General features: G+C 38.1%; 1 protein-coding gene across 1 annotated transcript in view; it reads right to left on the reverse strand.

The window, feature by feature from the left end:
• Nucleotides 1–13,401, reverse strand: part of PTPRD (protein tyrosine phosphatase receptor type D) — a 1,297,197-nt gene that overhangs the window by 1,003,372 nt on the left and 280,424 nt on the right. The window contains exon 2 of the mRNA XM_076363450.1: nucleotides 4,085–4,157. The gene's annotated coding sequence lies outside the window, so the exon portion shown is untranslated. The remainder of the gene's footprint in view (nucleotides 1–4,084; nucleotides 4,158–13,401) is intronic.

The following is a 13,401-nucleotide window of genomic DNA, read 5'->3' on the forward strand; positions in this document are numbered from 1 at the left end:
AAATGGAAAAGATAAATGAAAAAAATTACTTTGGATGCCTTGCCTTAAGAATTCTGATAATCTATCTCATAACTTGCATAAAGTACAACAGATCTTCAACACCTGTCTATTCTGGAGAGACTATCACCATTCTAGATCACATGGGAATTAATTAGTCTTAGTTTTACACATAAAGCCTACTTTTACAAGGTCAACGGTACTATTCTGTAAAAAGGAAATACATTATCAGTTATTAAAACAATATATATACATATATATACACAATAATTGTCTTGATTTAGAAGGATGCTAATTTTACTCCTAGTTACATGTAATCGCTACTTTCAGACAAAACAATAAATATTATTGAGATAAGAATTATAATATAATATAGATATGAAAAAATTAAAACCAGAACAAAAAACATTAAAATTGACCAAGCAAAATGATTTTGGCACGTTATCATTTCATTTTTAAATGTTTCTAAAGTATGTTTTCTCTACCAAGAATACACTGAGGGAGAATAAGCTTTTTTGCTACAAAATTTTGATCGGTTTCGCACAACACATCATGACTCAGATAAAAAGGTGTTCTCTGTGAATAATGAATTACTTTTTAGGCATACACAGCCCTGACTAGGCAATAAAGTCTCAAAACTCATTCTATTCTATGAAGATTTGCTTGATTCAGATTTCTATCCACAAAATGACAGTAATCCAGAAGAACTAAGTTACTTGAAGCACCTCTAATTTTGGGGACAAAAATCTTTTCACTAGTAATGTTTCTGTACTGTACCGAGATTTTCTGCAGTGCCATTAGGGCTGCTTTCCTAATCACTATTCCTTCAGTAGAAATGACTGCTTGACTTATGGTATTCTCACTTTCAGTAAGGATATTTTTAGGAACAATATAGATTTTATCAAAATAAGGAGGTTCTTTTTCTCCCTAATTTTAAGCTTGATTAACTGGTAAAGTGAATTTTGTGCTGATGGTAAGCGGCGAAATGAACTGGAATTTTTTAACCACAACTGCAATACTGCCTGGGGTCGGAAGTTCACTTTTTCACAGTGTGCCTCATCAGTTTTGAGCCACAAGACCTGCTTTTTGACTCTGCATAGACACCTGGTCTTTGACCCTTCTGTTGTGATTGCAGGATGTGAACTATTGTCTTAACACTCAATTGTTTTGTAATGTGGTTCTTTATCCTTGGCATTTGAACTCACTCCACCATCACATTTCAGGGAGCCAAATAACTGTCAAGCTAAAAGAATGTTCAAACTCAACCAATGTAAACTGGCTTCAAAAATATGGCCTAGGGGTTAAAGCTTTAATATTCTAATTTTAGCTTGCCAAGCTATTGAACTGACAGTTAGTGCTAAGAATTTTAATACATTAATTTAATACTCACGCATTCTTATTAATAATATGAAGTTCATCAAAAAAGCTTTAATAATTGCTTCCTTTATCTCTGTGATCACAAAAAGTAAAATATTGCATCTTATTTGCCTATATCTACATTTTCCGTCTTTCTCATAAACCACAACAAATTAATTCTAAATAATGAAGACCTATTGTCTCCTCTTGGATGTATCTTAATTATCTTTGAAAGTGCCGCAGACATATCCCTGTTCATCCAAGTTTCCACATGGAATTCAAGACACAGTGAAGTCTGAGGGATATGCCTTATATTTCTGCACCGGCAAAATTTCACCCCTAAGAAGAATTGCATGTTGACATTTTCAGGGCTGAAACTGTGCTTGCCAAGCAGCATAAAACAAAGCACTGAATTTCTCGTTAAAATAAATTGATACATAACAGTAGCAACCTCTATTCAAATTTGAATAGGCTTTTTATTATTATGAAATTTTGCTAAATTAATTTCTGTAAGAGATAAAGTTTGCACAATTTGGATTTATTTTTTCCATAACATCTGAAATAGAAAATGTATGCAAGTTGAAAATTATATATCATTGTATATGTGACATAAATCCAGAACTATAAAACTGATGTCAATCTTAAACAACTCAAACTTTGGCATAAATTTGGCCTTTTTTTTTTTTTTCCTTCATTTTTTATTTCCCATTGACTTTTCATTGCTATTGATTCCTTCAAGGAAATTTCTTACATTTAATAAGATGATAAGATTTCAGCCTAGAAAATTATAAGAAAATACCTTTATTCAAGATTTGCAATCTTAAAAAATTGGCAACAATCTAATTGTAGTGAATCGAGACTTCTTTGTGAAATATAAATATTAATATTAACTTCATATTTTAAAAAAAACCACTACTGCATTAGAGGGCAGAAATAAATTAGATTTATATTTATTAGATTTTACTTTAAGAATGTGAATTTGTTCTGAGAACATGTTTATTAATTTGGGTAAATACATTACTGCATGGAAACTACTTGTACTTTTACAGTAAAAATAACCAAGTCAAGGGGATAATTTTATTACTTCCAATAAAAGTAATTTATATTTTAACTAACTAAATTAAACAAAAGGATGACCAAATGACATGATTTAGATCACACTTTAATCTGTTACTGATTTGCAAAGGTAAGAAAGAAAAAATCTTCAAAAGGAAACTTTGTATCAAACCAGAATTTTGTTGTTAGTATTCACTTTAATAAATAGATACTGCTTGTGCGAAATCATTTCTGCCTTTAGACCAAGATGTAGTAGGTGACGCTATACTTCAATGATACCACAAAAAACAGTCACTCGGAAGACCGATCAGAACAAATAGCTGTCTGGTTTAAAAAGTAACAGACTCTGGACTGGGTGATCTTATATATTAAAGTCAGAAATAATTTAGCCTGTTTACTTTGTAAGTTCTCCATTTATCAACAAGCACAGAACAAAGCAAAGAATAAGAATCTATGCTATGTCAGTGGTCCTAACTCTGCAATTGAAGTACATCATATAATGACCATTTCTATGTCTATAGAAAATGAAATAGCATACAACTTTATCCTTCTCAGTATCTAGTACTTTGAAAGGTTTTCTAGTACACATTAAATTCTGGAACATTAATCTTGTTCATATAACAAGGATGTGTAATTGGAGTCGTAAAACTATTCCTCTAGTTTTATTAATGGATGGATAGAAATATGGAAAAGTACCACAAAACAGTATCTAGCTTAATAAAAGTCATATGATTTCTCATTGAAAGACGAAGATTCGTGTTTCTTAGCACTCAAGCTCCAGCAGTAATGTAAACTTTCAGTGTACAACAAAAAAAAAAAAAAAAAAAAAAGAATGAGTGTGGTTTATTAAGGCTGACTGGCCAGGCAGCTGGAGGTCAGAAATACTGGGAGCCACTAGTCATGATTCTCTGAACTGTGACTTACAGTCATTGGACCCTTCATTATTCAGAACTGTTCTAACAGCTAGAAATATGTGACCACCACTCCTGTTGTCTCTGCTTAGGGACTAAAAATAAAAATTAAAAATAAACTTATTTCAGATACAAATTGCTAGCCATATCTAAGAGTTACCACAGTGTTGCTAAGATCAACAGAAGTCATGATGTAATTCATTAGAGCTTCATAAAAGTTGCTCATCCAGGGAACATTGACAGGACACAGTGACCTCTTAAATCTATCAGCCCTCCCTGTAGTCAGGAAAAGAAAAGCCTTTACAGATTTGTCATACTGAGGTAGAAGAGGAGAGGGAAAATTCTGGAAGAAGACTGGCAAATAGTTGACAAATAGATCACTGAAATTTGAAACGCTGACAATATCAAACATTGCTGAGTGACTCATGCTCTATCAAACTAACTACAATAATCACCCAGATTTCCAGATGTATAGGAACCTAGGATTTCTGGAAAATAGGTACTGAGCATGTATGAATCAACTGCTCTGTTCAGATGATATAAACTTGATCTGTAAATACAGAACAAATCTGATGCCTCTGTGATTCAGACTTCTTACATATGAAATCAATCGTAGACTTATAATTCTGGGAATTTGCCAAGAGAGCCAGGAAAACATTTCTCAAGTTTTGCCACACAGACACCACACTGAAGGATACTGTTTTAGCAGTTAAATCTGAAATGACAAATTAGCTGATCAAAGCAATAGATCTACACCAACTTACCACCTCACCACAATGTCCTTACAGCGCAATGAATGACTGGAGGATTAAAAGTGTAAGACTCTTCAAGATTTCCCTGAAAGAGAAAATAAAACATGTATTATTTGCATTTATACAGTAACACCAATAAATTCTGAAGGGTTCAAGAAACAGAAAGAGTTAGTACACTGACAATAAATAACTTCTGTAAACGGCTATCATTGAAAGGCAGCAAAACAAAGTGGAATCTCTAGAGTAACTCTGATGTGAAACAGTCTAGATCATAAATGGTCATATATTAAATGTTTTGAACCAGATATTTTCTGATTAAAGTGTTCATGAAACAACGATTGTGTTTTCAACAACATTGTCTTAATTATAAACACGTCTTGCTATGTTGCTGTGCTAGAATGTACCATTTTTAGTGCAAAAATGTAGTTTCATAACTGAACTTGTGTTGTTAGCTCATTAAGTACACCAGAGGTATTACCAAAAACTGCAGTACTTGCACAGGCGGTATGCTAATCAGTAAATTACTTTAATAGTTTGTGAGAACAGAACTGTAGACTTGCCAGTAGTAAAGCTATCTATTCACATATCACAAACCAGTGTCGATCTCTACCATGTAGATGTCCATTCTAACTTACTTATTTAACTCTTTCTCACTAGAATTCAGGCTTATAGAGGTTCTATAAAATACCCAAGCCAAAGCTGATGAGTGTCAAGTACACACTGAATAAAGGAATAATCTTTACAGCATATATTTGAATGTCACTGTAGGATGATACAATTAAAAAGCACCTTTCCTTTCAGTTGTGCATATCTTCATACTTTGCTTTTGGATGGGTTTAATTATCCCCTAGCTCCACACTGGTCTGTTTTCATAGTATTTGTAGCTTGGGAGGAAAAGATAATTGCTTTTGTGACAACAGCATTCCTATCATGCAAAGTTATTCCTTTCTAAACTGACTTTTTCTTTTGTTTCTTCTTCATCTTTTTCACACCTTCTTCCCTTTCTGCTTTTGTGGAATGCATTGGTCAGTTGGCCCTTCAGGCAAACAGCCTATTTTGGCTGCCAAATACTCAAGTTATTTCATCACACGCGAATAGACAGGACAAATGATGGTCTATCTTTTTTTCCATAATAAAAGATTGTTTGTGGGGGAAAAAAGCAAATTAAAAAAAAAAAATCCCAACTGTTTTCTCATTGTATTAAGCAGGAAATTTCTGCTTTTTGGTGGGGCTGAGGTTGGTATTTTCATGCTGTATCAATTTGTTTATTGCTTCACCTGTGCCATCATCATAGGACCTCTCCTCTATAACATGATGGTTTTGTCTTTTCTCCCTTCTTGTTTTCTAGCTCTAACTCACCTACTTGTCTTTTCACGTACCCACCTTTCCCTTCTTGAATTTTATGTACCTTAATACTTTTCATGCTCCCATCTAACACTGTCTTCCATAAATATCCAATTGTTCAATTTTTTCACTCCTCTCTCTTATAGTGAATAACAGCTGGCTTAGCCTGACCAGAGATACTCTACGTTCCTGCTCATCCTTCTTCTACTATCTTTTATGGGCCTTGATAACACCTTCACTTTCAGTACATCCTTTTCTCTTCTTTTATCTCTGGAATACATGTTCCACTTAAAATACAATCATGAACAAAACAACAAAAGCATCAGATTTTGGTCTTTATGCTGCTAGTCTGCAGGTCTTGTAGACTTTATCCTGCCAGACTCATCTCTTTGTTCTAAAAAAACCCCTCCCAATAATATAACTGAAACATATACTGTGACAGTAAGAACGAGGTAATAATGCAGATGCACAAAGACTGACAGCTTTTTAGTCTTTTGATCCCCTCTTACGTACAGTGGACATTCAGCACACTTTCTAAATGTGCATGGTGTTCACAAAGAAGTTAATTATTCACTATTGAAAAGCTAACCTTAAACTAAGACAAGTAATAATAAAAAAGAAATATTTTCTGTTACCCAAAAATACAATAAGCGTAACTGCTACTGCCAAGTATTTTGTACTCTCAGTAGAAGTACTTTCAGTCATTCTATTGAATATGATTGTTTTCTGCAATGCTTTTCATATTCAAGGATCACATCCTGCAAGCTCAAGAACAGTCCATCCCAACAAGCAGGAAGTCAGGCAAAAAATGTCAGGGGGCCTGCATGAGTGAACAAGGCACTATTGGCAAAACTCAAACATAAAAAGGGAGTATGTGAAAGGTGGAAACAGGGACAGGTCACCTGGGAGGAATACGGAGACACTGTCTAAGCATGGAGAGATGCAGGTAGGAAAATCAAAGCCCAGGAATAGAATCTGGTGAGGGATGACAAAGGCAACAAGAAAGGCCTCTGTAAGTATATCAACAGATAAAGGAAGACTAGGGAAAATGTGGACCCACTGCTTGAAAGTGGCAGGGGCCCTGGTGAAACAGGACATGGAAAAGGCTGAAATACTGAATGCCTTCTTTGCCTTGGTCTTAACTAGTAAGACCGCCCTTCAGGAATCCCAGAGACCAGGGGAAAATTTTGCTGCTACAGGCCCATCAGGCCTTAACTCAATCACTGGGAAGGTGATGGAGCAGCTAGTCCTGGAAACCATTTCCAAGCAGTTGATCGACAAGTAAAACACTAGGAGCAGTCAGCATGGATTCACCAAGGGGGAGTCATGCTTGACTAACCTGATAACCTTCTATGGTGAAATGACGGGCTTGGTAGATGAGGGGAGAGTGATGGATATTGCCTACCTAGACTTCCATATGGCTTTTGCCACTGTCCAGAGTAACACCCTCACAGAGATGATAACGAAGTATGGGCTGGATAAGCAGACAGTGAGGGTGATTGAAAATGGGCTAAACAGCTGAGTTTAGAGCATTTTGATCGGCAATACTGCTTGGAGGCCAGTAACAAGCTGTGTGCCCCGGGGGTCAATACTAGGTAATACTATCATCAATGCCTCCAGTAATGATCTAGAGGATGGGGCAGAGTGTAACCTCAGCAGTTTTGCAGATGACACAGAACTGGGAGGAGTGGCTGATACACCAGAGGTTTGTGTGTCCAAAGGGACCTTGACGGGCTGGAGAAATGCACTGAGAGCAACCTCATGAAGTTTAACAAGCAGAAGTGGAAAGTAGTTTTGCACAAATGGCCTGATGGTCCTCATGGACACCAAGTTGAACATAAGCCAGCAATGTGCATTTGCCACAAAGAAGGCCAACATCTTCCTGGGCTGCAGGAGGAGGAGTGTTGCCAGCGGGTCAAGGGAGGTTATCCTTCCCTTTTATTCAGCACTGGTGAGGGCACACCTGGAGTACTGTGTCTACTTCTGGGCTCCCCAGTACAAGAGAGACATGGACATACTGGAGAGAAACAATGAAGTGCCGTGAAGATATTGAAGGGACTGGATCACCTCTCCTATGAGGAAAGGCTGAGAGAGCTGGGACCGTTCAGCCTGGAGAAGAGAAGGCTCAAGGGGAAACTCATCGATGTATGTAAATACCTGAAGGGAGGGTGCAAAGAAGATGGAGTCAGGCTCTTTTCTTTGGTGTCCAATGACAGGACAAGAGGCAATGGGAACAAGGAAACATAAAAGGGTTTGTCTGAACATAGGAAACAGTTTTTTACTGTGAGGATGACTGAACACTGGAGCAGTTTGCCCAGAAATGGCTGTGGAATCTCCATCCTTGGAAATATTAAAAAGCCATCTGGACATGGTCCTGGGCAACCTGCTCTAAGTAGCTCTGCTTGAGCAGGGAGGTTGGTCCAGATCCAACCTCAACCATTCTGTGATTCTGTGATATTTTATTCATGGCACTTAGAGTTTGTAGTTTTTCCACCCACGCAGGCAGACTGTGATTGATAACAACCTTCCACATTTTTCTATATCTCATTGGTGCCACAATATTCCTAATGATTCAGGAAAAAATCAAAGGCAAGTAAATAGCAATAAATGGCAAATAGCGATCAAGAATGTTTCGCCCTAAAAACTCTCTTCCCCTAAACTTCAGGGGAAACAGTTTTTGTCATAAGACAATAACAGTTTCAGACAAAAATGTTTTTGGAAATGCACTGCACATGCAACACAATGAAACTTACTGAAAATAGGCAGGTAGAGAACTTTTTTATTCCCTAAAAATCATAACTGTGTTAAGACTCAGAGACATTAAAGGAAATAATGAAGTTGGAGCAAAGCTTATTGGTTCCTCAGATTCTTTTTTTATGAGGGAAAGCACAGCTAAGACGCTATTTCCTGAAATAGGAAATAATTCAAGAAAATGTCAACAAAGTGTAAATGGCATGGCTTTAAAATGGTCTTTTTCTCCTGGATTCAAATTTAAGCTTGACTTGGAGGTCAAGCATTTATGACCTCCAAGTACCCAAACATGTAGAGACATAAAAATATCATCACCAAGATTCCCAAATATTCACGGAAGGTACAATACAGCCTTGATCCAAACCCCACTGAAATCAACAGGAATCTTCTGATGGTCTGATTAGGCTTTGGCCTGGCCTTCCAGACTAACAACTTAATGAAGCACATGAATGAAGACCAAGAGTATCACTATAGACTAAGAACTCTCAATTGTATCTGAGCTATCACAACTTAATGAAACAAAAAATATTTTTGCAAATTTCAGGATTTCAAATCTGATTTCTCTCCTTTCCCAACAGCAAAATAAATTGTGAGGTATTTTGGTCAAACTAAATCTGAATTTTTCAGTGGAAAATCTCACGCGATCTACTACAAAACAGAAAGGAAATGAGATTACACAGAAGTTCTACATGTTGCAAATTTAGAAATACTAGAACACTGTAAAGGAATATGGACTGGAAAGCTTCTGGCCGTGCACAACCTCTTTTGCAAAGTGAGCTTTACAAAAGAATAAAAAGGCGTCTTTTTTATTGTTTACAGTCTAAGGAAGTGAAAGTGGCAAGGTAGAAATATGCAGCTGCCTACAAGTCACTTTTCTAGCTACTGGTCAAAGTTAACATTTGCTAACAAATATGAATTTCTTACTCTCATGTACCCTCAGATCAAATCAAAACAAATCCAAATTCATGTATTTTCTATTTTCTTCTTTAAGCTTTGTGATTTTAGATGTGTATATGGAATTACAATAAAGTAATAATTACAAAATAACTAGTCATTATAAATAGAGTGTTATGTGTTTGATCCCATAATGATCTCTGGAATGTGCATCAGACTTTGGGTGATAAGCACTAAGGCTAACAAAGAAGTTATAATTTGAGGTCTTCTGTAAGAAATCTGTTATATTTCTATGCATAGTAAGTCATGTTTATACATATGGGTTTTTTTAAGTAGTGTTTAACAGGCTGCATTTTGATCCTGATCAGCCTAGCCATTCTTAATTCCTTCCATTTTCTGTGTCTGGGAACAAAGAGAGGAGAAAGTCATCCTGAACTGATAAACATTTATCCCACCCCACTTCCCATTCACATTACATGCTGTCTGTGCAGAAGCAAGTACAAGCTGGTTTGAAAACAGAAACCAAATTACTAACTAATTATTAATAATTATTAATTATACATCTCAATCATCTACCAAAGGTCTTGGGAGTCTAGGGAGGTCTCTGCTGACTGGAAGCTAGCCAATATTATTCTAATCTACAAGAAGGGTGTGAGGGAAGACCCAGGGAACTACAGACCTGTTAGTCTAACCTCAGTTCCTGAAAAATTATGGAGAACATCATACTGGGTACTACTGAAAGGCATTTAAAGAATAATGCAAACATCAGGTACAGTCAACATGGGTTCACAAACGGAAAGTCCTGTTTAACTTATTTGATATCCTTCTATGGTAAGGTCAGCCACCTAGCGGGTGAAGGAAAGGTGGTGGATGTAGTTTTTCTGGATTTTAGTAAGGCTTTTGATACTGTCCCTCACAGCATCCTTCTCAACAAGTTATCCAACTGTGGGATAAGAAGGTTCACAGTGTGCTGGATGAAGAACTGGCTGAAGGGCAGAGTTCAAAGGGTTGTAGTGAATGGGGCTACATCTGCCTGGTGACCAGTCACCAGTGGTGTTCCTCAGGGCTCAATTCTAGGGCAGTTCTGTTCAGTATTTTTATCGATGATCTGGATGCAGGAGTTGAATGCACCATTAGCAAGTTTGCTGATGATACCAAACTGGGAGGTGCTGTTGGCTTTCTCGAGGGACAAGATGCCTTGCAGAGGGATCTAGATAGATTGGAGCATTGGGCTATGATTAATAGGATGAAATTTAACAAGTCAAAATGCCAGATTCTGCACCTAGGACAGAATAACACAAGGCACAAGTCTAAATTGGGAGAGGAGTGGCTGGAGAGCAGCCCTGCAGAAAGGGATCTTGGCAGCAGGCCCAATATGAGTCAGCAGTGTGCCCTGGCAGCCAAGAAGCCAACCCGCATCCTGGGGTGCATCAAACACAGCATAACCAGCCGGTCAAAAGACATGATTATCCCTCTGTATTTAGCGTTGGTGCAGCCTCACCTTGAGTATTGTCTACAGTTCTGCGCCCCACAATTTAAGAAGAATGTGAAGGTCCTTGAATGCATCCAGAGGAAGTCAACAAAGCTGGTGAAAGGGCTGGAAGGCATGTCCTCTGAGGAGTGGCTAAGGACTTTGGGCTTGTGTAGTTTGGAGAAAAGGAGGCTGAGGGGTGACCTCATTGCTCTCTACAGCTTCCTGAGGAGGGGAAGTGGAGAGGGAGGTGCTGATCTCTTTTCCCTGGTATCCTCTGATAGGATGTGTGGGAATGGTTCAAAGCTGCACCAGGGGAGGTTGAGACTTGACATTAGGAAGCATTTCTTTACTGGGAGGGTGGTCAAACCCTGGAACAGGCTTCCTTGAGAGGTGGTCAATGCTCCAAGCCTGTCAGTGTTTAAGAGGCATTTGGACAAAGCCTTTAATAACATGCTTTAACTTTTGGTCAGCCCTGAATTGGTCAGGAAGATCATCGATCATTGTAGGTCCCTTCCAACCGAAACTATTCTTTTCTACGGGAGCAACAGCGGGCTCTCCATGTTGGGCATTTTCCTCATAGGCCTGAATTATCATCTGTATTTGAGTAAATCTGAAGAGCAACAGCCTTTTTTCCCTGTGCAGCCAAGTTCTGGGCCTTCCATCAGCCCCTGGCACCCCACCCAGTTCTACAGGGACTGTGTCACAGCAGGCAGAACATGGGCAGTGGCCGCGTCACAGGGGGGCTGGTGACACGGCTGGCCTAGGGAGGTTATAAAAAGGGCTGCGTAGTAAGCCAGCCTAGGCTGGAAGCGAGCTGGTGGGTGAGCAAAGGCTGAGGTGAGAGGACAGTGAAAGGGACAGGGAAGGGGACAGCAGAGCCACAAGCAAGGAGGCAGGGGCTGCCTGTGGTGCAACAGGTAGTGGCTATTCCTCCTTTGCTTTTAGGTCCAGTGGCCCCGAAAAGGACATGACTGGACCATGGCACACTCCTGTCCTCAGCCACTCAGCCAGAGAGATTTGCAGCTTTCTACAAGGACATTGACATAAAGATAAGGATCCAAAATAACATCTGGCTGGCGCTATTTTCAAGCTATCAGCTCCTGGCACCAATCCCTGTGATGTAGCAGCCATGTCACAGTCCGCAGCAGGCTGATGGTGGCTCATGCTACTGTGCGGTTGGTGACATGGCCAGCCTAGGACCATGTCTCCTGGTTTCCAGGGAGACCTGGGACTGACAGCCTTGGCCTGCGGAGGGGAGAGCCCTGGGCAGGGGTTGCCTATGGTGACCAAGGGTGGCTGCTCCTGTTGTTTGTTGATACTGTCCTGTTTTCCACAGCCTCAGGCCCAGACAGGGACACAACTAGAACATGGTGCACTCCCATCCCCTCCTTCCTCAGACACTCAGCCAGAGATTTCTGGAGCTTTCTACAAAGCCATTGACTTAAGACAAGTACACACAGCCCCAGTCTGCACCACACCACGGTCTCACAGGCAGCTGGAAGCTATCCACATCCATGAACAAAGGGAGCTCCGTGACACCCACCTTCTCTGTCTGAAACTTACCTTGAAATAAAGTTTCTGATTTATGAACCCATTGGCTGGTTCTTCTGGTTTGTGTGGGGTTTCTTGGGAAACATCCTTTGCTTATGTAACAAGACCCAGGATTTATTAAAGCTGGCAGCATGCATATATCAATGGTAAATGGTGTCCCAATGCCCATTTCCCTTACTTCCATGCTGACATCTGAGATCCCCCTTTCTCCCAATCTTAAACCAAATTTGCTTAATTCATTGATTCTTTAATCTGATATCAACAGATAAACACAGACAGTTTCATCTTCATGAACTTTGCAAACTTTTACAGGCATTTAACTATTACCCAAAAGATAGCATAATTACTTCAAAATGTGATCCAATCATCTGAACGTCAAACTGCAAACAGGATAAAAATATAATGTACTCATGGAATTTAATAACTGTAAATTCCTTCTGAATTATCACTTAAAATGTATGTTCTTTATTTCCTGTTCTTACAGGAAATAAAATTGTACATAAGTATTGATTAGTTACATTTATTGATTTTTTTCTTACAAGTTGGATACTTCTTTTCAGTGAACTATAATTTGAAAAAAAAATTAAGATTATAATTCTAAGACACATGCTTAGTTATGCTAACTTTCGCTAAAAGCAGGAAAAACTAAAACTGCAGTGTTTTTGTATGTTAGATGAATACAATTACTGCTTTCCTGGAATTAAAAAACATTTATGTTTATGCAAATATTTGAACTTTATAACGTGCACCTATTTATATATAGCTTCCTGATAAAAAATTTTACCCACTTTTATTTTGCACAGGAATAACAGGCATATGCCTTCCTTCCCCTTATGTTGTAACCAAGTGAAATATTATGAATATCCATTTGGTGGTTTATTTCCAAAAATCTTTTTTTTTTTAAATCAGTCAAATTCTGTTTCTGAACAAATCAATAATTTTTGTTTTATATTTTAAAAGATACCTTTACCTAAAATTTATGTTTAAAATTGAAAATTTGAATTTTGCTTTTAGTATGGTAAAGTAATTTTCTATATAAAGACACATTTTCTGCATTTTCCATATGAAGACACAATATTTGTCAAAACTGTATTGTCTTGAAACATTCTCTAACAGCATGGGCTGGATTTGTCACTAATTCTGATTTTAAAGATTTCCAGTCATCAGAATTTACAGTGTTAGCTATGGATTACAAATAAGAAGCCAAGTACTTCCAAATATCAGAAGAATGAAGTTCTGAACCTTCTCTGGGATAGGAAGAGTGGGGTTAAAAGCAGTTATATTTGAAATAGCCTTTTTTTTTTTTTTACTAGAA

This window comes from Aptenodytes patagonicus, chromosome Z (assembly GCF_965638725.1).
Source record: "Aptenodytes patagonicus chromosome Z, bAptPat1.pri.cur, whole genome shotgun sequence".
NCBI classification, from domain to species: Eukaryota; Metazoa; Chordata; class Aves; order Sphenisciformes; family Spheniscidae; genus Aptenodytes; species Aptenodytes patagonicus.